The sequence below is a fragment of the Lepidothrix coronata genome, unplaced genomic scaffold (assembly GCF_001604755.1).
Source record: "Lepidothrix coronata isolate B3197 unplaced genomic scaffold, Lepidothrix_coronata-1.0 Scaffold6, whole genome shotgun sequence".
In the NCBI taxonomy this organism is placed as follows: domain Eukaryota; kingdom Metazoa; phylum Chordata; class Aves; order Passeriformes; family Pipridae; genus Lepidothrix; species Lepidothrix coronata.
The window spans coordinates 1615979-1639568 of record NW_016690186.1 but is presented as its reverse complement, the minus strand read 5'-3'; the positions used below and the strand labels follow the sequence as shown (position 1 = coordinate 1639568).

Sequence of the window (23590 nt, the reverse complement as noted above, 5' to 3'; positions counted from 1 at the left end):
ACCCAGTGTTCCCCAGGACAGACTTCTTTTTTGAAAGGTTTCACTCATCAAATGTTTGGGTCAGGTAAGTGGAGAAGGGAAAAGTGTGTTTAGTTTGTTCAAAGTTATGTTGAGAGGTCAGCAGTACCAGGAATGGTGGTTTAAATACTCTTCTCAGAACCTTTTATGATTCTAAAGTGGGGGAAAGATTATTTCCTAAAATGACACCTGTCTTCTGTCACAGACGTAAATAGAAGTCACCATGATTGAGCAAGTATCTGGAAAAAAAGAGATTGTGGAACTCTCTTCCTGCCTCTGCCACTAATCTATTCTGTACCCTTCATCAAGTTTGTTCACCTTTCAGCTAAATGAGAATAACAACATAGAGTGCTTTTGTGCATTTCTAACCATACTTTAAGGTAGTGAATATTATTTTTATCATCATGCATTTGTCAGTTTAGTAGCTTGGTCATGCGTTCACTGCTTCTGAAACTCAGTCTGATACTTCAAGGGTATGACTTGAGATTTCCAAGAAAAAAAATCTTTCCTCTTTCTCTGCAAGCTTTTTTACTAAAACTAAATTTGAACAAACAAAAAAGGACAATACTGAGGAGGATAGGTACTAACTAATATATGGTGAATGACAAAATAATTGAAAACATATTTCCATTCTCTTTTGTCCTAATGTACTAGGCAATCTGGAGGTAACCATACTCTTGACATGTCTGATGTTTATCTTAAAAATCTGTTTAACTTGTTTTCCTATACAGAGAAACATTCTCTAAGAAAATATCTTTAACTGTTTTCCTTTTAATTGTTTTTGCTCCCGGTGTTGAAAATGTCAGTAAGGTGTACATATATATATATATATATGTATATATTTATGCTTATATACATATATTTATGTGTGTGTAAATATATATACATATGTTTGTGGTAACATTAATTTCAAATATTGCACACAGCAACCACTGTGTTTATTTTAAAAGGAAGTGAAAGAGGAAGGTTTCTTTCAATGTGAACATCTTAGATGTGTGGTAAGAAAATGACCCAAGATACCACTAAACACTACTGAGTTGAAAATAACACTACAGAAACATATATATGTAATATTACTTTGTATTGATATAATAATAATAATAATAATAATAATAATAATAATAATAATAATAATAATAATAATAATACTATTGCAGCAAATATGACTACAGCAAGATGAAAAAAATCATCCTATGGAGAGATGTCTTACAAACTTTGTCACTTTATATAGAGTTACCCTTCAGACTCCCTATTGTAAGCCTGGCTGCATGGAAAACAACCAGAACACTCTCTGGACCTCAATAATACATGTTATTTGCATGTGAAAGCACTTACATACATTTGGTGTTAAGTCACACAGGTATACAAAAATACAGTCCTGGTCAGAAGATCTTACAAAGTAAGGTGATCCAAAACAATTTTGCATGTATCAACTGTAAATAATAAACAGCAGTTTAAAAATTCCAACAGCACAGTAATGAAATTTTATTATTTTAGGTGATAGTTATGTCATTCTTGATAAACAGGCCTCTATCAGGTGTCTGAATATCTATGTAATAGTATGGCTTGTTGTTTGGATGTCACATTAAATCATGGGTTCTGTCTCTTATGTTGGAACCTCAAACACCAAAATGTGTTCAGGAAAAGGTGTGGGGTGATGAGTGGCTTTTGTGCTCAGGCTGTAATCCTTTTTTTTTTTTTCTCACAGGCTGTGCTCACCTACCCAGGAGACAGATTTTTGTTTTATTTTGAAGAGGTCTGCATCATTTCGCATCAGAACTGTGTCCTGATACAAGAAGTAATAGCTGTAACTTTTAAATAATCATCCTCACTAAAGACTCCATTATGGCAACCAACAATGTTCTACCTTAAATCATTTTGACAGTGCATTCTTTGCACTGCCCATAGACTTGGAGGGTGTCCTCAAAACACTGAAAGCTGGGACAATATCCATGGTTAAGAAAAGTCCAGAAGCAGCCAAACAGGTGGGCACTTCTCTGAAAAAAGATCTTTTTAGATAGAAGACCTTTTGTACACTAGTTCTATCCTAGGCCCCCTTCAGGGGCTACACCTGAGAGAGAAAGTGAATTATCAATGACATTTTTTTAAAAGAATCAGTGGTTTAACACTAATTTCTAATCAGATCCTACAGAAAGGAACAGCTCGTATGGCAGCTGTACTTTTCCCAGGGTTAATTACCTTTCACTGCTCTCTACTAATGAGTCAGCTGTTCCTGTCATCACACAACTACACTGTGTTCATCTGTAGCTCTAGCTGTGGACAAACACAGTAGCTAGAGCCCTGTTTACATATTGGCGAGGTTTGTTGTGCAAAGAATTTGCAAAGCAATTTAAAAAAAAATACTTAAAACTCCTTCCATTCCTATGTCTCTTTTCATGGAAACAGTATTTTTAAGACCATCACCATGTTCTCTAGGTTACTAAATTAGCCAACAGGGGTAGAAATCTAAGGACACGAAAGCTAATGAAAACGGGGTTTTTTGCAATATTGCATAATAGTTTATATAAGGAAGCTTAGATCCCTGTAGCCATCTAGCTTGTCTTACCTGATTGTTGAGTGAGGATGTTTATTTATAGCTTGCTAGTCTAGGACATAGAAAACTTCTTAATAAAATATGGTTTTAAACAGTATAAATGATAATAGCAGAAAAAATAGTACACTTAAGGAAAGAGTTTGTACTATTTTTTATGGGAAACTCTAATGAGGCAATGATTTAAGACTTTCAGTAACCTGCTAATGTTTCTACGTAATTCTAGCAGGTAATTCAATAGCAAGTAAATAGAACACGTCATCTTCTGGCTGGGGTAAACAGGATGTATTCTTTATAACCATATAATATCAAGAATGATCCTCATACATCATTTTCATATGTCCTCTTTATGGACTATATAAAACTTTGGGGGTAACAGGGAAGCGATTCACACCTAAATTCCATTTTTTTTCAAGAAAGTAAGGGCACAGCTAGTGAGAACCTACAGTTAGTCACTAGTGGTTATTTCAGCTTTCTTGTGGGAGGCTACAAAGACTATGGTTAAAGATGGGTATTGTGAGCGCTCTTCCAAAACTCAAGTCCTGTTTGGGTGAACATTCAGAAAATGTTTGGTTTTCATATAACCAAGTGTAGAACTCCAAGTTAGCACTGTCTTCGAAGCATGATTTTATGCTGAAAATATCTGTACAGAGGTTGCCCTGATCTGAGCAGATTTCCTTGTTGTAAGATCTGCAGATGTTAGCAGAGAAAGTAAATTTTCACCAGACACCAAAGGGACAACACGCACTACACATCATGTGAGAATAGCTCAGCTACCTGCAGTTTTATCTGCAACAGGCCTGTTCATGAAGATATTATTTGAGTCTGAATTCCTTGCTAGCTGTCACATGACATAATGATAATTGACAAATTTAAGACAGGAATACAGTCATGTTAATATGATGATGGAAGAAGAAACTTAAGCTTCCCGCTCCAGGTTAAACTTGCAGGACTGGCAGCTCAAAAATACAATAAATTTCCTTTTGAAAACACCAAAGCAAAAGCACCATAGCATTCCAAGGGATCACTTGAATGGTCATCTGGAAAATTAGTAGTGTACTTTCATTTAAACATTACTGTAATGATCCACCTCTGTCTGTCAGGCACTTGAGGTTGTGCAAGCTGTATTGACAGCTTGATCACTCCAAGCAGAGAGAAAATGTGAGCTGTGTGATTACGCTCTTTTAATAGGCAGATATTTATTTATTGCTCTATTAGAAGCAATTCTCCTGCTTGGTTTTGTAATTTTAAGTGAAAGGGAACTTTCTTGAAGGTGCATTAATTGGGCTTAAGGATTCAAAGAAACCTCGGATCACTCAGGTCAGGCCAGGGAAAACTGTTATTATGTAATGTCCACTTTGTCTCAGATTCTTCCCCTGACCAGAATACTATTCCTTCTTCCAACACACTGCATCTCACTCACTGCTGATGTTAAAAAATAAATTCTCAGGGATAGCATGGCCATTTTTCACCCAGTCAAAGTCTTCACATGTTACTAGCTTGTCTTAGATTTCCTGAGTTCTCAAGAACATTATTCCTTCTTTATCCACAGGCAAGAAATAGGGAAAAAGTTCTCTTCTCTTAGTGAATAGAAAACCCCAATGACTTGGGATGAGTTTCATCCTTTCCTGAGATTTGGTCTGCTTAACTTGAACTCTGTCAGTAGCCAGACTTACTAGCTCTCTACTAGAAGTAGAGTTCATGCTGTACACAGAAGTAACTGCAGTACTAGAAGGCAGCTTTTCTGAAGAGCTTATTGGGCTGATGATAGTCCTACTATTGGGAGGAATCTCTACTGGAGATTCAGGAGGAAGGAGGAGAAAAATGTAGTGCCAAAAATCATTATGTCTTCCACATTGTGCCCACTTATAAACTTAACTTCTTTATTCCTAAAGTTTTATCTAAATTGCAACTGATAAATAGATTCCAATCAACCCAGAATAAATAGGGAAGTAACCTGTGTGACCTGGAGGGTGTCTGCATGCTGAGCTTTCTGTTTGAAGGCAGCACTTCTTCAATGATCACAAAATAGTAACACATTATTCACATTAATAACAATAAGTGGTAATGCTAACATTGTTGCTATAAATAATACTGAGCCCAAAACATTCAGGGCTAAAGCTCTCACGCTATTTAGAATTATTAAGTCTCTCACACTATTTAGAATTAGTTAGAGATATGTAAGGAGACACTTTTTAATGACAGCCACTGAAGGGTTAATTTTGGGGAAGAAAACTCAGAGATTATATGTGAGCTGGTTAAGCTTTTCAGGATAAATGTTACAACATTATCAAGGGTTATGTTTATTGAACTGGTATCAATATATACCATAATGAACTTTGCATTACCACAATTTTGGGCATTATTTTTACTGATTTTGAGTTTCCCCTGTGAAAGGGCTACTGAAGACAACACATAGCTACTTAGTTACTAACCCTTTTGTAAAATTCATTGTTTCAAAATTAGATCAAGCTGAGCATTATCTTACAGCAGAATTTACTACTGTGGCTATCCTGCCCTCAAGGAAAAAGTCTGAAAGGCAAAGCACTGTCAGAGACCTGACTATGGCTCCCTGCTTCCAAGGACAACCTGCACCTTCCATGGTATGGGTTAGGATAGCGCTGTTCCACATACTGTTCCATAGGGACCATTCACTACATAAGGGTTAGCACAGATTTGTGGAGTTCCATGCCGTTCTGAACCCTAAAGGAATTTAGAGTTGACCACCTAGAAACAGAATTTAAAAACTTTGCCTTAGTCTGAAGACATTTTGAGAACCTCTCCCCGGAGATTCAAAAGATGAAGATTTGTTTACCACACATCTATGTGCTAAAATCATGGGGATGAAAAATAATTCTGTAAAATTCAAAATTCTTGTCATCAAATCTCTTAAAAAATGAAAGAAAATAGTATGTACAGCAAATGAAATTTTTATCTGAAAGCTTGCTTATAGTTTTTATGATAGCATGGGAAACATTGAATCACTATAATCATCCACTGAAAGAGTACAAAACCATAATCAAATCTATCCTTCTATTACCTTGAAGCTTGAGAAACAGAGTCTTGAAAGCCTGAGGAAAGAGAAAAATCACCCCTAAAAGTGCCTACGGACTCTGAGTAGTGACCAACAGGAAAATGTCTGGAAATACTTCTATCAGCAATGTTTAAAAAAAAGCCAACTGATTTAAGGTAGAAATAGTCACTGTATTTTGAAATTAATGGATATTGTTAAAACTTTACAGCTTTCTTTTTAATTTGTGTTTTAAGAATTAGTTTTGAGAAGAAAAAGACTTTCCTTAAAGGAAACACAATGCCTTCTAAGAAGAAAGCAGGTAGCTGACACCTTCCCTTTTGTAAAAATCACATTTCAGGGGCAAAATTTGATTCTCTGAGTTGCACAGCAATATTCAGTTTTGTTATTCGGCTCTCCATTAATATCTGAACAGACACAGATTTTCATCAGTGTCACATATATGCAAGAGGAGGCTTTTGGTCTAAGATATATTATTCATATCACTGTCTTGTATGAAAAAATGAGGATTAGTACGTTTTTCTGTAGAGAAGATATAAGATGAAATGAAGTCCAGTTTGTAGGCTGGATGGAAATGACAAGATTCATCCTCATAACTTTACATGCCTGAAATGCAAATCCATATTTCTGAGTCAGTAAATGCTGGATTCCCACAGTCTCTGTGAGCAACCTGCAGGCATTTCTGATGCTACGTACACGTGCGATACTTTTCATACTCTACTTCAGGATGAGAGGAATGACATCCAAGAGATGCCTCTTTCCACTGACTCCAAAGGGAATCTGTATGACTGGCTCAGGTCTGGACACTTCCACTGTGCACACTGACATTTCACCAAAGGATTTCTAACCATGGAACCTATGGCAATCGCTGAGCAGCATCTTATAGATTAAATAACATGCATGATATGTGGCTCTGAGCTGTATTGTAAAACAAGGTTGAGAAGGCAAGAGAAACAGAGTAGGAAACCATCCTGAAGGAACGAAGGCAGTGCCAGTCCTCGTAGGAAAGAACTGGCAAGCAAAACGAAACTGATGAACAAATAAAAGGGAGCACTAGTGGATGGTGTAACTTACAGAAATGTGGAGTTAGCCACAGCTTTGGCATGAGCAGTGTGGCCTCAGAGCCCCAGGAGAATCCAGTGCCAAGAGGCAAAGAAAAAAGGTCAGCATGATAGGGCAAATATTTATTATCTAGATATAGCAGAAAGAAGACAATCAAGTTCTAAGCACAACAGAGGGAAACTGAACTCTAAGAGTTGCTATGGACTGGAATATCATTATTTTAGTATTTGCATTGGACAATATTTTATGAAGGAATAAATGTTGTCCTGATAAGTAAATGCATCACTGGATTAGTGTCTGATAAATGGGAAGTGTGTCTCAGCTTCAGCTATTGTTGTCTGATATGAATAAAGTTTGCTGTTAAAGCTTATCTGTGTTTCTTGCTTGGTTTACTATGAACTGTTGCATACTGGAGAAACCTGATGTCACCAGTGACAGTGTATCTGCATTTAATTCTTTTTTATTGGTTTGTTTGAACCATACATAATTCCACATGCCCTGTTTTATTTTGTGTCTTCTCTTCTGTGCCAAGTTTTCAACCATAAAAGTAAATAAATTAAAACCCAAATTCCTTCTAGCAACTTTTGCTGACCCTTGGGAGCTATAAGAGCCAAATTCTCAGAAATGAAAATGTTATCGTGCCTACATTGCCTGCCACAAACATACACTTTTTTCAGAATGTAAAGGTGAATCTTTAGGCAAATATTATCATCACAATTCTTTGCTTGATTTAGGAATGTCAGACAGAGCTGTGTCCAGTGCACTAAATGAAATGCAGTTTAAAAACAAACAAAAAAAACCAACAAAAAGTTTAATGTCTTTTTTTTATTATTTTTATTTTGTGTATTTACTCCAAAGAAAAAAAGTCTTGTTAGTAGAATTAATCATATCCAAACAAAAGACTGGCAGCTTAAGTAAGTATATGAACAGGGGGAAGGGAGACTTATTTCCCGAGTTTCAACAGATGTCATACTTAATTGGTTGTGAAATAAACCAGAGCTACTCTCGGCCTGTTTCCCTAGTTTCAGCTGTGAAGACACTTTCAAACATGTGCATTTCCCTCCTGCTTGTCATAATGAGGGTGTGGGGTGAGAATCAAACCTCCAAAAGGAGTAAAGCAGCATGCATGGTGCATACAGGCCTTAAGATACACTAATTAAACAGAAGTGAGAGCTGCATCTTTTATTCCTGAGAGATACACATCAATACAGCATTAGCCAAGACAGCTCTGTTGAAGGGTAACTGCCTTTGCCTTCTGCTAATATCAGGAAGTCACTGGACTATCCCATTCCACACCAAGTTTTTCTACCTTCATGCATTTTTTTCTCAAAAACACCCTTTGTCCTAAATCAGAGCATTGACAATATCATAAAACTCATTGAAATGGGATAATTTTTGTATTATTGACAGAGAGAACATTAGAGGTTTTTTGGGTTTTTTTTTTCCCTTGTGGTTGTTTTCTGCTAGAAGCAGCAGAGTAACACCACATGAAACACAATGCCAACAACAACAAAGATTTTTAAAAAAAGAAAGAACTCTCAAGTATAAAGTACTTTGGCTACACATAGTGAAAACTGAGAACTAAACTGCTCCCGAACCAAAAGCCCAAACGTTTGCAACTGTGTCTAACCACCAGTCAATGGTATGCTAATATAAATAAAGGCATTTGTTTCTAAAGGACTATGGTGAAGAATGTTAGTCATGAAAATGCTCTTTTGAGCTCCACAGGAAAAAGCTAAATATGTGATAGGTATCTCTCAGTGGAACTCAGTAAATAATTAAAAAAAACCCCTGAGAACAGTGTTTGTTAAAACATTTCAAATAGAAATGCAATGAGAATTGTGTAAAAAGAAAAATTAAGACCAAGGTTAAATATGTTTAATTCACCTGTGGCAAGCAAACTGAACAATATTTGTTCTTTTAGTTTAGACTTGGAACCCAGATCCCAGAGGTGCTAGGAGAGAGCTTTAATCCATAGAAAAAAATTCAAATTCCCAAAGTGTACGATGAAAACCTGTATAATCCTTCCTGAAGTGAGAAATAAAACAGAAAATACTTTTTTTTTCCTATTAAAACAAGGGCAGTCATCATGATCTATATTCTTTTAATGTTTTACAGGTCTGACTTTCGGCAGATGACCTCTCTTGTTTGTCCCTACATGTTTTCCAAAATATAAAAGTGAAATAGAGTCCCAAGGGCACTGTACTTGAAAGGTTATGAGAGTTAGAGAATTTTAACCATGCCTGCCAAATCAGCAGATGGCTTGTGATTATAATTATATGCATCAATAAAACGAATAATCTTTACAAAATTTGAATTTCTACTAAAGTAAGGGATTTAGTAAGCAGATGCAACAGAATGCATTTTCTTTAACCCTTTTTGTAGACAGTACTGTTTCTCACAAAAATAATGGGAAGGTTCTCCATAGAGTAGCTTGAGCATACACTTGAACCATAAATAAATGTTTCTTTTGACCAAGTGTTAGTGCTGTTTAGTGTGATTCATGTGTTCAGTTGCACTCTGTTCACTAAATGTTGAATGTCATGTGTACTTAGTCTCTTCGTTTTTGTCACAGTGCTCGTTCCTTCTCTTTAGGATTTGGTGGCTTTCCGTACCTTGTATAGAGCCTGAGTTAACCACATTCTTAGGGAAGAAAATATTTTTTCACCAAATGTGTTCAATTTAAGAGAGGTTTTGTTGGGGAGTTTTTTATCACAAGAAATTAAATCATAGGAAATAAAAAAATCACAACTGTGGATTTCTATGACGGCCAATTTTACTTCCAAACTTGCTTTTGTAACAAGATCATGTGTGTTAGAATGTGTCAAACTTCTGCCTGAAGCAGGAGAAAGTCACGCAGTAGAAAAATTAAACAAAACAAACAAAAGGGCCCCTAAACCTAATCTATTTCTAGGCTACATCACAAAAATTCTAGAAGATACGATGTACATACCCTATAACTCTTCTAATATGGCAAGGAAAAAAAAGTTGAGAAGAATAATAAGTACATTTTCAAAAAAGTCTCGGTTTGGCATGCTGTAGTTACCTACCTACATTTATTTTAACATTTATTTTATGCAAGCATTTAAATGAAAACCTTTATTTGAGGAAGTTGCATGTGTTAGTGTTATTAGCTACCTTAGTATTGCCAATGTGAAGAGTGAAAACCAATATTTTGATGCTCATTAAAAGGTGGATTTTTACTTCAGAAACAACAGAGCCATTACTCTGTATCATGTAAATCCTTCTTAGCATAAGGATTATTGACCTGATAGTCCATAACGGTGCCTTTGGAGCCATCACTACTTTGTTGTGCCAATCCAGATGCTGCACATGTACTCTAACTTGGGGGCAGGAAAGGCACTGAAAGTGTCAAATTTTCTTGTGAGATTTAGGGAACCGACCTAGTGACTCTACCACTTGGAAAAATACCATTAAGAAGAATTGGGATCTCTGGTCCTCACTTGAAATTGTGTTTTGGAAAAGTCCTAAAGCATTTTTTATAATATAATGCCTCACGGAGCAGAATTTAAATACACGTGTTTAAACGAAAATCTACCTCTTTTTAACCAAAATTCCTTAGTGGAGGGAAAAGTTCACATATGAAACCAAAACCTGAAAAATGTTTTAGCTGTTACTTGAATCTCCTAAGCAAATCAATAATCCCTCATCTTCAAAACACTTACCCACCTGCTTTACTCTATCAAAGAGAGCCATCAACCTCACATCAGTAGAATCACTCAAGTGTACAAATGTTTTTGTCAGTGTTCATCAATCCAAGAAGGTAAACTCTGTTTTTTATTGTAAAGTAACTTTTGCTGTTAGGTTATCACCTTTTTTAGAACCAGAAACCCGTTATTTAGAAAGGCAAAAATTGTTATATCATTAAAAGTCTTCCAGAACATAAAAGAGAGCAATTCTCCTACAAAGACATTTTATGTAAGTACTAAAAAAAGTTAAGAAGAAGATAACCTTTTTTATTTCTAATTAAACAGTGTCTTTAGTCTGAAATCATTCAGGATAATTAAAATCCAGAAGCACTGATCCTGCTTATTTGGTTTTCAAACATCCACAACTATGCATACAATAACTACAAGGAAGTGACTCAGTCCCAGGTATACATGTATACTTCCAAAATTAATCAGGTCAGTAAGAGATTTTTATCTAGATGCTCTACATACATATGAATATAATAGAATACAAAGTTTACTCTACATATTGTCTGCTACATTTTATTTTGGAGCCACAGAACCAGGCTTTTGTGAGGATTGTCAGTGACTTTGGAGATACTTGCTTGACAGGAGTATTAGATATCTTGGGATTACTGGCCTGAAAATCTATAAACACGCAAAAAAACTGAATTAGAATCATTCAAATTAGCTTTGTAATGCCATAAAGTTTTTCAGATCTGTATGCACAGCTCATATTGTTGTCCGCTGGAACTGTGCACGAAGATAAGGACAAAGTCCTCATTGGATTATAAGGTCCAAAAAGTCAGAAAAGTAGTTTCTGGAAATCTGGTGTGTTACAGTTTATCAGGGAGATCAGATAAATGACATTAATTGTCAGAAATCAAGTTTTCTTTGTCTTTTGTCTTAGGTGCATCAAGGAAATTACAGAGAAGAGAAAAAAAAAGAAGCTGTGAAAAACTACTAAAACTTACTCAACCTGTCAGATCACAGTAGCAGTATGATTTTTGTAACTGCTGCATGTGCATTACCCTTGTGAAATCACTCTCTACTTTCAATAGTATAAACAGCGGAACTTACTGTGTGAATGCTGAAATTTCAAATACCCTTTAGTCTTGTTCATGTAGGTATGTAAAAAGCATGGTGAGTCTGTGATAGGGATATGCTAATTTTTAAAAGCTGCAGAGATGCCCCTGAACATCAAATATCTTTGAATCTTTTCTGTTAAAATAAACTGAAAACTTTATATCGATTACCAAATTTCAAAGCAAAATTGTGTTGTAATGCTGTAGCTTACTAAATCTCTGCTGATCTAGCATTTAGGTTTGAATTAAAGGACTTAACTCAGAAAGAAAGCTTGCTTTCTGGTGCCTGCATATCTCATATTTGCTGAGGTAGCATAGGGAAAACATTGCTGAGACACACATAACTTTAAAAATATGAAAAAAATAAAATAAAATGCTAAATTTTACTTGAGTTTGTTTACTTCCCTATTACATTCTCTAAGTTGGAATTATTGGGAAATGCAGAAGCAGATATAACTGCAGATATACCTAGTATATACTGAGTTTCAGCAAACTGGGATGCTATATAGGTGAACACAGTTTTTTGCATATGTACACTTTTTATATAAATATGCACACACGGATTTGTATACATGCATGTGCACATACCCCTTTGCAAGGAATCATCAAATGTATATGTTCAAATGTCACATTTTCTCCTTCTGTAAGCTGAAGTGATAATTCTATTGCCCATGCAGTAAAAAAGGATGTCCCTGGGTAAGTGACATATCGTAATGAACCGACTTCTGTAACCTGTGAAAGAGTTTTAATTAAGTTAACAGGTTATCCTGATATGTCTAAATACACAGATATTAACAAGGGTTTTTTCTAAATTAAATAACTGTCCCAAAGCAAAACAAACAAACAGAAAGAAAAACAACCGAAAGACCCAATAAGAGAGCAACTGTAATTCACACTGATATCTAAACCCTACTTCTTTAACCATCTGTATTTGAGAAAACATTCTTAAAACATATGGTTTTCAGTGGTTTTGTGGGGAGCAGAGGAGAAGCATTACTTAATTCACACAGGCATCTTGCAATAATATCATGTTGTTTTGAGCCTAACATCCCCTGAGCCTCCAAAGTGCAAAGCAGACAGAAACATTTTAGCAATGCAAACAAGACTTTCCGGCAACTTCCTGTTGCCATTTTTCAGCAAAATAAAGGGTCCTGAGGTACTAAACTGAAACACTGCTAGAAAAGATTTTATCATTGGTTACATAGGCAGGCACCTGGTATTCTATGATATCAGCTGAATAATTTGCTGCTGTGCAAATAAAATAAGTAATGACTGTGCAACTGCTTAACAGCAGTCTTCAACTCTTTTAATTTCAGCTCATGTAAAAGACAACACTGAGAAAGACACCATGTAAAAATCTGTTTTAAAAAACATCCCAAAATTATAGTAGCAACTCCATTGTAAAAACTGTACCAAGCATTTAGGGGTGTAGAGTAGCTGGCTAGTGGCTTGAAATGTGTATTCATATATATAACACATTTTCAGCATATTTTTACAGAGAAGTAAAAAGAAACTTTCTGTCTGTAAAGTTCATCAGACATAATGTACATCTGAGTCAATGCTCACTGTGTGGCAGTTCCTACAAAGAATATTTATTTCACTAGATTATAACTGAAATATCCAGTTCACAATACATACTGTTTCACCTTACTTTCGGAATTCCAGAAACTTTTGAAAGCTGGCAAATCAGACTGAGAGAAAAAGAAACAAACAAACAAGAAACAAACCCAACCTTGATTCCAGAGACATTTTTCTCCCCTTCATGAAGTGACGGGGGGGGGGAAAAAAATCCCTTCATTATGACCTACTTGTCTAGAAAAGGACTTTCAACCCCATGGTTAGGCTAAGATTTGCTCTACTTTCTCCCTAGGGCATAATTGTCAGACTGACTTACCGTGTGCCTTTTAGCCTTTGTTCTGCCTCTCACGCTGACATCAGGGAAGCAGTGATGTAGAATAAAGCAGGGGTGGGCTAGGTTAGTCCACTGTTTGTGTCGTTGTGTGGTGTGCAGGGACACTCTGTGATACTCTAGTGAGCTGCTAAGCTTTTTTTGTAGGCTTTGTGTCATTTACTTAACGACCAATCTCATTAGCTGCCAGGGTACAATGGGCTGATGCATTTTCTATGTACATACTCTACACAGTGACCCTCAAGGTTGCCGAAGGTCTATTTAATCAGTCAAAATGCTGAATATATTTGCAGTAAATCACTAAAAAAAAATACGAGACCACAGAGGTATCTCATGAGTGTTTACTCTTTCCTGGGAGTTATTTGCAGGTAATAAAGTGATAGGAGTTGTAGGCAAAAGCAAGGGCAAAGAATAGAAAAGGGCACTCACTGAGTTTACACTGGTCACCTTTAATTTAGGGAACCTCGGGGGCCCTGCATATCACTGTGTCTCTGCTTGTTGATTTCTCCATGCAGTTCATGCTTCAGTGTAATCATGTTATCACAATTAAACCCCTGTAAATAAGAAGAGCAGCACTAACAAAAAACACAGCCTTTCGCACACCGGAGAGGGGATGTGTTTGTGCATGTGTGTGTGTGTGTGTGTGTGTGTGTGTGATATTTATTTATTAACTTCTTTACTACAGGCAACCTCAGGGCTGGCATCTTTGCATTTCTAACCTCTCGTCAGTTACAAGGTAAAACCCTTTTAACTCTTATGAAAAATGAAATGCTGAAAAGCCCTATGAATCACGACAGCTGTCCATAAGTAACAGGGAGAGTTCTATTGTCCAACTTGTCCCTGGATAAAATGAATACTTTACAGCAGAGGCTGTTCAGCTTGGCTAAAGAGTATGGGGAGAAGGGGAGGAGGTCACTGGAGATTTCGCACACTAATTTAATCTGGGAAAAGGACAGGCACTGCATCTCACTTGAACAGACTGGCGGCAATCTGGGCTCCCACAGAACTATCTCCTTTTGCCTGTGCTCTATTTATTCCTTATCTCTGTTTACCAACCGCTAGGTCCCTTTCATTCACACCACGAGGCCGTTCTCCTACTATCAGTCAGCAGCTGACACTGTGGAAGAGCCTCAAAGGCAAAAAAAAAGGGATCAAAACTAAACCAAAGCTGTATAAACAAAGCAACAGTAGAAGTAAATGCATAAATCCTAATTCTTAACCCAACCCACAGGGTGCGAACAGAACCTTTATAGTAAATCCAACAAACCCACCACAGTGAGCTATGGGCTACAGAGGAAATGGGAAAAGCCAAATATCATTCATGCAATCACCATCTCAAGCAGAAACATTGAAAATAGGCATTGGCAGACATTTAGCTGGTTTCAGGATAACAGGTTCATCAGTCCTATGTATTCATCAGCAAGTAATGAGGCACAGGTTTACCTGTGTGCCTGATATAAGATGAACAAGAGCCTTTACCACTTGACCACCTCACTGTTCAAAAGCTTTAACTAACTCTGCACTCACTACTTGTGATTTAGATTAAAGTAAGTAGAGGCAACCTTTAAAAAACTTTAAAAAAAATTATCTGGAGGTAGGGATAATCTGGATAACTTTATAGCTAGAATTTAAATGTCAATTTATTACTGAAGAATTTGTCCAATTAATTTCGCGTTTAAAACTTTGGATCTTTAAAAATCACCGTTTCTCAGTTGTTAACTTATATTTTTCACTCATACTCCAAGTTTTTAGTGTTTACCATAAAAAGAAAATGGGTGAAAACAGGAAAGAAAAGATGAAACTTGTAACCCTAACATAAAAGTGAAGTATTAAACTCTTTACATTTAACGTTCTGGATTTGGATTGTTATGGTGACTTAACTGTGCATAAGTCTGTTTTATAATTTCAGTGGTAGTGTATTTTGTATTCTTAAACTGAGTTAATAGGAAAGAAGTTGCAAATATTCATAGAAAGACAGAAATATTGTTTCAGTGAAACAACCTGAGTATTTAAACTACACAATCTGTAACTCACAAAGTAAGGATATTCCTCCCAGAAGAGGAGTTCTTCTTTCAGAACTGTTCTCAACTTTTTGAGACATACAAATACTGGCAAACAGCATATATCAATATACTGTCAACTGCCTGATTAAGATAATTACAACAATTACAAAGAAAATGTCTCTCATTATCAAAGATGATCAACTGGACCTAATTTCAGTTTTGATTTTCACCTATGTGCATTATGAGCAGTGCAGTCTTTACTACTTGGATCCTTTTTTCCAAATGAATTAATGAATTAAATTTATCCTTTCACCAGCTGCTAGGCAGCAGATGGAACCATTTCTGAAGCCTTGTTGAATTCAATCCATAAAACTCATTTCCTAGGATTAGCAGTCCAAAGTTTCTTTTAATGTTTATATACCGCTTGGGATTTTGAATTTCATGATGTTAAACTTTCAATTTAACTATTTTTTTTCATTTCATATCAAACAAATATGAGCGTTTGGATTTCTATAGCTTTATAACCACACATTTCAGGTCACATAAGGACAAGAATTCATTTCAAAAGCAATCAAGTAATGCAAGATTGGGATCTGGGTTTTTTTTTTTGTTGTTTGTTTTGTTTACATTACAGCACTACCATAGAAACCGTTCGTGTTATGCACATGGATTAATTTAGACCAGAAAAGTTTTATTGTCTGTAACTTTGACAAAAAACTTTGACCAAAAATGTAATCTTAATAAACAATTTTTGAAAGCGACTGTGATATGAGGGTGTATTTGCGATTAACAGAAAGATGACATGCTCCTGAGTCAAGTTTTTCATACACATGTCTTTTATAGTTAACCTCATTATAAGGTTGGGGTTTTTTTCTGTTTTTGAGAGGAAAACAAGAAGTAACAAATGGTGGCAGTTTTGTGAACACTTCAGCAAAGACTTTTTTCGGTGCAGTAATAGGAAATATTGGTCAGCTGCAGTACCCTGGACAGCTCCCCGTCTTTCATTTTCGGTTTTCTCACCTCTGCTACACACCTCTGTCACGATAACCAGAGATCAGGGAGTTGAACTGCAATTTCGTTCACAAAAGTCCCTATTCATAGACATCTGAATGAATTAATCTGTAATTTAACCAAAGTTTCTACTTATTAGAAATCTACAAAAGAAAAAGCGAAACAAAAAGGCACACTCTCCCGCTCAGCTTTCAAAGATATATTAAAAGTCTTAAGAATAAAATCTCATAATGTCAAAGTCTTCCTGTTATTCAACAAAGTAAATAAAACTTAAAAGAAAAAAAGTGATTCGTTGTTGTGTATAACAGTGATTTCCGCTAATTTGGCACAAGAAATCTATATTAATCTAATAATGCAGTAAGCCAAGAAGGCCACATAATAATAATTACCATTGAGTAATTGAATATTTAGAAGGAGGAGGAAAAAAGGAAGACTGGTAATCTTAGCCTGCAGGCATGAAAGTACTGTAATACACAGATGATATTTACAAGTCAAAATAAAATGCTCCAAAGTGGGAAGTTAAAAGGCAAAGCCTATATTTAGAAATTCCTGATTCCAAATCTGTATTATTTGCTAGTCACCTTGTTGCAGAAATATATTATTGTCTCAGAGAAAGCTTTCATCACAAGTGCTGTAATTTTCCCCAAGAATTACAAAACCATGGCACAGCCAAACCAAAGAAGACACATCTACACAATTAACTTAACTAATTTAATTGAGAAAAGAGGTAATAAATGGTCATTTTGAATCCTACAAAGATCCTTAGCTGACAAAGTTCATCCCATACAGTTTTACAGTTTAAGGACAAAATCTGGGATTTGTGCTTTTATAATCTCTTAAATGAAAAATTCACAGCACCTTGCACAAGATTGTCTTGCTATTTACATATGAAGGAAGACAAACATCTGAACTAAGTGCTTTGTTAAAGACAAAAGAAAGTCAGAGAGAGAGAGAGATTGCTGATCAGAGTGTTAAACAGACTTTCTCTAGCATCAAATGCTATTTCATAAAAATTATCCTCCTGCAAAATGTTGTCCCAGGTCCATTTCATTCTTCAACCTTTCCTGATATTGCTGTGATTTAACTTTCTAAAGATTTTCCTGACACATATATTCATTCTGCATTCTGAAGTACAGTATTCGCTTTTTTAATCGGAAGCTGTCAATTCACTCTCTGAATCCCAAATAATTTAAAGGACTGAAATTCCATGCTTTGAAAGACTCTTATTTCCTGTAGAGTAAAGCTAATAAATATCTTGATCAATAATCTTAATTTCAAAAACCTTATGCATGATTTTAAAGCATTCAAAAAATCATGAGAAAGCTCTTTGGTCTGTAATACATAACTGCAAGTGAACCTGCTTCTATCGACAGTTCCTACAAATACACTGGTCCCACTCTCTCCCTCTCCCGCCTCATTATTTTCTCTCTCTTTTTAAAAGCTAGTATTTAAGTTCAGTAACTTTTCAAAATGAGAGGAAAAGTATCCTTGTGATCATTTCCTCAAATCAAATAGCTAGAGCTGCAAATTTGCACAATTGTAAAATGTATATGAACAAAGGCTTTACTGAGGCAGTATAAATGCAATTACACCATGACATTTTACTCAGAAAGCTTTCTGAAAGCAGTTACAAGTAGCTATTTTTTAATTGAGGCCCAAAATAGCATTTAAGATAATGACCAAGCATACATTGTAGAAGAAACAGCATTAGTGTCATTTAAACGAAAAAGAAAAGTTTGCAGAGAGCATTTTAAACACGGATTAAACCCCCTCAAACTTCTTAATACAAATCTCTCAAGCTTTCAACATCAATATATGGACAGGATTTTTTGCTTTTTGCAAACTAAAAGCACAAACAAGAAAAAAGACAGAAAGTTACTAACAGTACAAGTTGCTTAAACATCAATGGGTTCAGAGTAGTGTGAAAAAGTTGTTAAACTTACTTTATTTTTGTTTCCAAAACTTATATGTTTCTCCTCCCTTGTGTGCTGAACTGTGCACTAAAGCTGTGTCTTTGAAAGGTAGTTCCCATGATATGACATCCAGCGTCTTTGACTGCCTAGAGATAAGCACCTGCGTTTGTGTCCCCTCTTTACGTCACACCTCCCTATTCAAACCTTCTCAATATGATTCACATTTGCACATCAACAGCCTCATGCGCATACACAGATTTTTTTCGGCTCTGGGCCCAAAACTTTCACTTTAATTTTCATCACATGATTGCTGTGGCATATGTCCTTCCAAACCTCCCATATATCAGTCATCATGCAAATGAGATGGAATATCACTCCTCTGCAGCAGATGGCCAGGGATGATAACAATGGCTCAACAGAGGAGATTCAATGTCCCTGACTTTATCGCCACGGCAACAACAACCTAAAATATATGTAATGGAAGTGGTGCTTATTAATTTTGCAGGCTCGAGTGTTCTGATTTTGTGAGTGAATGGGCTGAGTTAAAAAGGGGGCTGTGTCCTCCTGCCTCTAGAAGACTATCTATAAAAGCCAGGGACCTGGAAATTATTTTCAGTGACTAAGAAGGCAACAGCCTAGCAATTATTTGAGTAATTAGGTGTAATTCCTCCCTGTAGGCCTTGTACCCTCCTGTGCTTGTTTCACAGAAGCTCGTGAATTAGACAGGCACAGATACTGAAAAGAAAAGTGCCTCAAGATATAGCAGGAGAGCTTGCAGGAACTAAGCTTCAGTGATATGACACTTGGCCTCCACCAGGCTTGGTAAACACAAGCCCCAAGCCATAAGTAAATAGAGGCCCCACTCCACAAACATAGACCAATTAAAATTACAAAGCCAGCCACACTTCTGGGTGGGGCTGGGGAAAGCTTTATTCTGCCATGATCTCACTATGAGTTGTACACATAATGGTCTCTTAGTTCCGAGCACTAAGTACTGCACTCCATTGCTATCTGTCACTATCAAACTCAAGCACAAGGCTCTCTCCAGGCTGTGAATTTCTCTAGGGATTGATCTTGCACCTTTAAGGAAATGTTTCAAAGGGAATTTTCTATGTGTTTTCTTCTGAATGCAAAGCAGAGTGAAGAAATAATGGATCACCATTTTACCTCTGAGCAAGCAAAATATCCACAAAATATCTTTACTCCATTGATGTCATAACTTTCACATGCTTTAATATTTTGAGTGTTGGAGTAACCGTTTGATTCCTCAGAAACAAAGTTCAGCTCTGAACTATATAACTAAGAAAATACACAAACTGTATGTCTTTTGTTCTTTTCCTTAGGGAAGACCGTAGAAAAATGGAGAATCCTTTGTCTCCCTCTGTGGTAGAGGGGAGGATGTTTAAGTAAACCTGATGAAACACTCTGGCAAAGTGGTGGCTCCATCATGTGCTAGAGATTTAGTGCAGGGTTGGACCAAGGAAGCTTGCTACCCCTCACAGGAGTGAATTTCTCAAAATTGGTAAGATCGTTGAAAGTAATTTTCAATCCTCTCCTAGGAGACCACAAATCCTGAGCCTCAAATTCAAAACCAGAGAAAAAACACCAAGTGGCATTACCTGGAGGAGAAGTGGAATGCAAAATGCTTTCTTGAAGCAAGTGATAGGAAACTCCAGAGGCAGTTCTGGGCCTCTGGATCCTTCTCCTGTTTTGTCAGGGCTCAACATCACCTCAGCATTGTTGATTGTTCTGTATTAGCATTTCCAATCATCAATTTTAAGAAATTTAACTTCCATCTAGAAAATTCACAGGCACATTCTGTTGAGCACCAATTTCATAAACTTCTAGAACATTTATTTATTTATTTATCATACGACTGTACAGCACCCAGCACTCTCACCTTCTGACCTAGTGACAGATGCTACCAAATGTTCAGTACTGAATGACCTCTCCTTTTCCAATATGAAAAACATCTTCTGAATGTGAAAAAATGAATGGTTTTTTTAACCCAGTAAAAGCAGGAAACATTTCCTTTCTGTCTTTATTATTGCGAACTACTTATTAGATCCCAACAGAATTATTTAAAATACAATTGTAAAGTAAAACTAGTTGCTCCTCTTTTACCTCACATTGTGGCATGGAGTTTGCAACTACATTTTCCAAATATAATGTTGCTGAAGAGTTTTGTTTTCTGGTTTCAGAACAGCTCAGCTGAAATGAAAACCCAGAATTTTTCTTTTTTTTGTGTGAGTTTTTTGTGTGTGTGTGTGTGAGTCTGTGTATGTGTGCATGTGCAATAGGATTCTAGAATTTTATATGTCGATATTCTTTACTTCTGTACATTTTATTTTCCACCTTGTTAATTTGGTAACAACTCATGAATGTGTCACTTGTGGTGAGATGAAGAAATAAGTTTGGTCCAAGCCTATGCAAAGCTCTGAAGCTCCTTTTAGTGGATCTGTAGTTGGACAAAAAGCCAATACACAGAGTACTATAGGAATGATGTTTTCCTGACAGCTTGTGTTATTTATGGGACTGGCCACTGTCTTCTGAACCAGATGGAGCTTTTTTACAAGTCTTTTTTTTTTTTCTTTTTTTTATGATCTGCTGTGTATGGCCTTAATTGACCATAGAGTGAGATTGTTATTTAGGTCACTGTCTTTATTTTTTCCAGTGTTAAGTATAGTCCTGGGTTTTGAACCATCTCATTTATCTTAAAGGGGCAGCTTGTTTATCAAAGCTATTCCGATCCTCTCAATCATGGGAAGAACATGAGATGAGAGGATAAGTAAAATTTGTAGATACAGATTATTGTTTCCTGTATGATTACTGTCTATATAGTTGTAGTTGTAGTGCCATGTATATTGAAAACTCTTTACTTAAAAAAGGGTTTGTCTTCCGCTGAGACACATAAGTAAGAAAGAAAAAATCTTTGCCATTAAATCAATCCTAAATTCAGATTTAACACAACTTTGCATTTTGCATGGTTTGCAATCCAGTAAGTAATGAAAAATTGGCAAAGATTGGATTGTAATGAGAATCCCTTTAAAAAACACAAATATGTACTTAGGATATAAGTGCTTAAAAGTTAGCAAAACTTTAGGTTGCAATAGTCATCCTATTTTAATACTCTAAGCAACAGGAGGTTCAAAGTTTACAAGAATAATAAAAAAAGGTAAAAAAAGTTAAACTGTCTCTTAAACTACTACTCAGGGAAACATGAAATCTAATAGGAGAACGATGTCTTTTTGCAGAAACAAAAATGAAACAAATATACATTCCAATACGCAGCAACTACTTTTCAGACTTGTCATAGTAAGAAATTGTGCAGGTCTAATATGAATGCTCAGGTACGAGACTTAATAGTCATCAACTGATAAATAAAATACCCTTTAAACACCATAGACCAAATTGTAAATCAGTGGTGGCACTATATCTGATAAACCAGACTGACAAAGAAAGCTTTCTTGTAGACTGTACGGCAGTTACCTGACTGCTATTCAAGTTCAGGGAAAACTTCAGAAACTGCACTTTAAATAAATACCATCTATTAAATAGTAATAGAATTTTCAGTCTTTTCACTTAAATTTAGTTTATCTTCACAATTACAAAGGAGACACTGATACAGTAAATAAGAAAAAAAAAGAGTTTTCCTTCCTCTGCAGAAATAGAGGTACTTTGTGTATTCCTGAATCTTACCAAATGATATTCCAGATCTATTTTAAAAAGACAAAACTTGTTTATGATACAATCTCCTGAAAAAAACAGAGATAACCAACGAAAGACATCGTGAGAGAAAAAATAAACAGTGACAATAATTATAAAGAAACTTCAACATAAGATATATTTCTACTTCTATGAACAGCTATTAGCTCAGAAGAATCATAACTAAACATTCTGGAAATGACNTATAAGATATATTTCTACTTCTATGAACAGCTATTAGCTCAGAAGAATCATAACTAAACATTCTGGAAATGACGAGGTATCAAAGAAATCAGAGAGATTACATGAGACGTATTGAATAGCAAGCAATATGCAAGATGAAGCTTGATTCTTCACAAAGAGATAAGGGAATGAAATATTCTCTGCTGGTGCCAGTAAATTCATTGCACACACTGGCATCATCAAGCACCAAGGGTAAAGTCATTATAGACAATAACATTGCCAAAGTTGCCAAACCCAGGAAGCACCTGGTTGAATAAAATAATAAATCAGCCTGGAGTGAGTTATGTTAGCTGGTTTATGCTGAGGAAAGCTGCCAGATATATACACAGCAGAAAAACTACAAATCATTATGCATTCAACTTAGAAATGACATTTAGGAAATATTTGTACAACATGTTACTTCAAAAGTGTCAGTTTAAAGGAATAAAAAAGGAGGAAGAAGAAAGGATACCTGAACTAATATTAACAAGGGAACAATTATCCTATTAAAATTATATATTGGCTCATGGGAATATTAACGTTTTCAGCATGTTCTCTCTGAAATACTTCATTAACTGAAATAACAGGAAGATTTCATCTTCTCTCTAGCCAATTTCTTTCTTAAATGTTTACTCAACAGTATCCTAGAGAAAGCCAGCAAATTTTGAAGTACTCCTTTCCTGCCAAAAAATTGTCACAGAAAGTTGGAAACAGTATTTCAGGTGAGTTTTCTTGAAGCCTCTGAGTGCAGGCATGCACCCAATTCCATTAGTCTTTCTATGAAAATACTCAAAGGACTGTGGAAAACTCTCCATGCAAAGGATGTAAAAAAGTAATCTTTAATGGAGCTTTTGGTTGGGCTTGTACCTCACTGAAAGCGAGAGTAGAATATTGTAATTTGAGTGACAGTTTTATGAAATTGAGGCTGATCTAAAACTGGGGAAAAAAGATATTTGTCTCTTTGCAGTCTTATTTACTTTAATATATAGCCTTAATAAGTAACCGAAAGCAGTTATTTAATAAGCACAGAAAATTAGGTGTAGGTGATGTCAAATATGGATTAAGCCTTCCAAAAACTCTCATAATAAGGCTAAATATTGAGTAACTAATATTCTCAGCTCTTGCTGCTAATTAAAAAAAGCCTCAAACACATTTTTCTCCCAATCATTGTATTATTAAATGCATAAATAAAAAACCAATAATCTTTAACTTTCTATCACAGATACTACCAGATTTTCATTTGCAATTTAGATAACTGATCAGCTGGAAAAATTCTTTTGAGTCACAATATTGGATCATATCATAAATCAGTAGTTTTAAAGTCTTGATCCAAAAAGCAAAAATATTCTGTTTATATCAACTTTAGTGAACTTTTGACTTCTAAATTATTG

At 35.7% G+C, this 23590-nt stretch overlaps 1 protein-coding gene across 6 annotated transcripts in view; it reads right to left on the bottom strand.

Moving 5' to 3' along the window:
• Window positions 1–23590, bottom strand: part of ST18 (ST18, C2H2C-type zinc finger) — a 185056-nt gene that overhangs the window by 81282 nt on the left and 80184 nt on the right. For 2 of the 6 annotated variants that reach the window (XM_017832567.1, XM_017832585.1), the window contains exon 1: window positions 18303–18449. The exons of 3 other annotated variants lie outside the window; for them this stretch is intronic. The gene's annotated coding sequence lies outside the window, so the exon portion shown is untranslated. Of the gene's footprint in view, window positions 1–13330; window positions 13443–18302; window positions 18450–23590 lie in introns of those variants that run through there. One more of the 6 variants, XM_017832576.1, reaches the window with a different exon arrangement.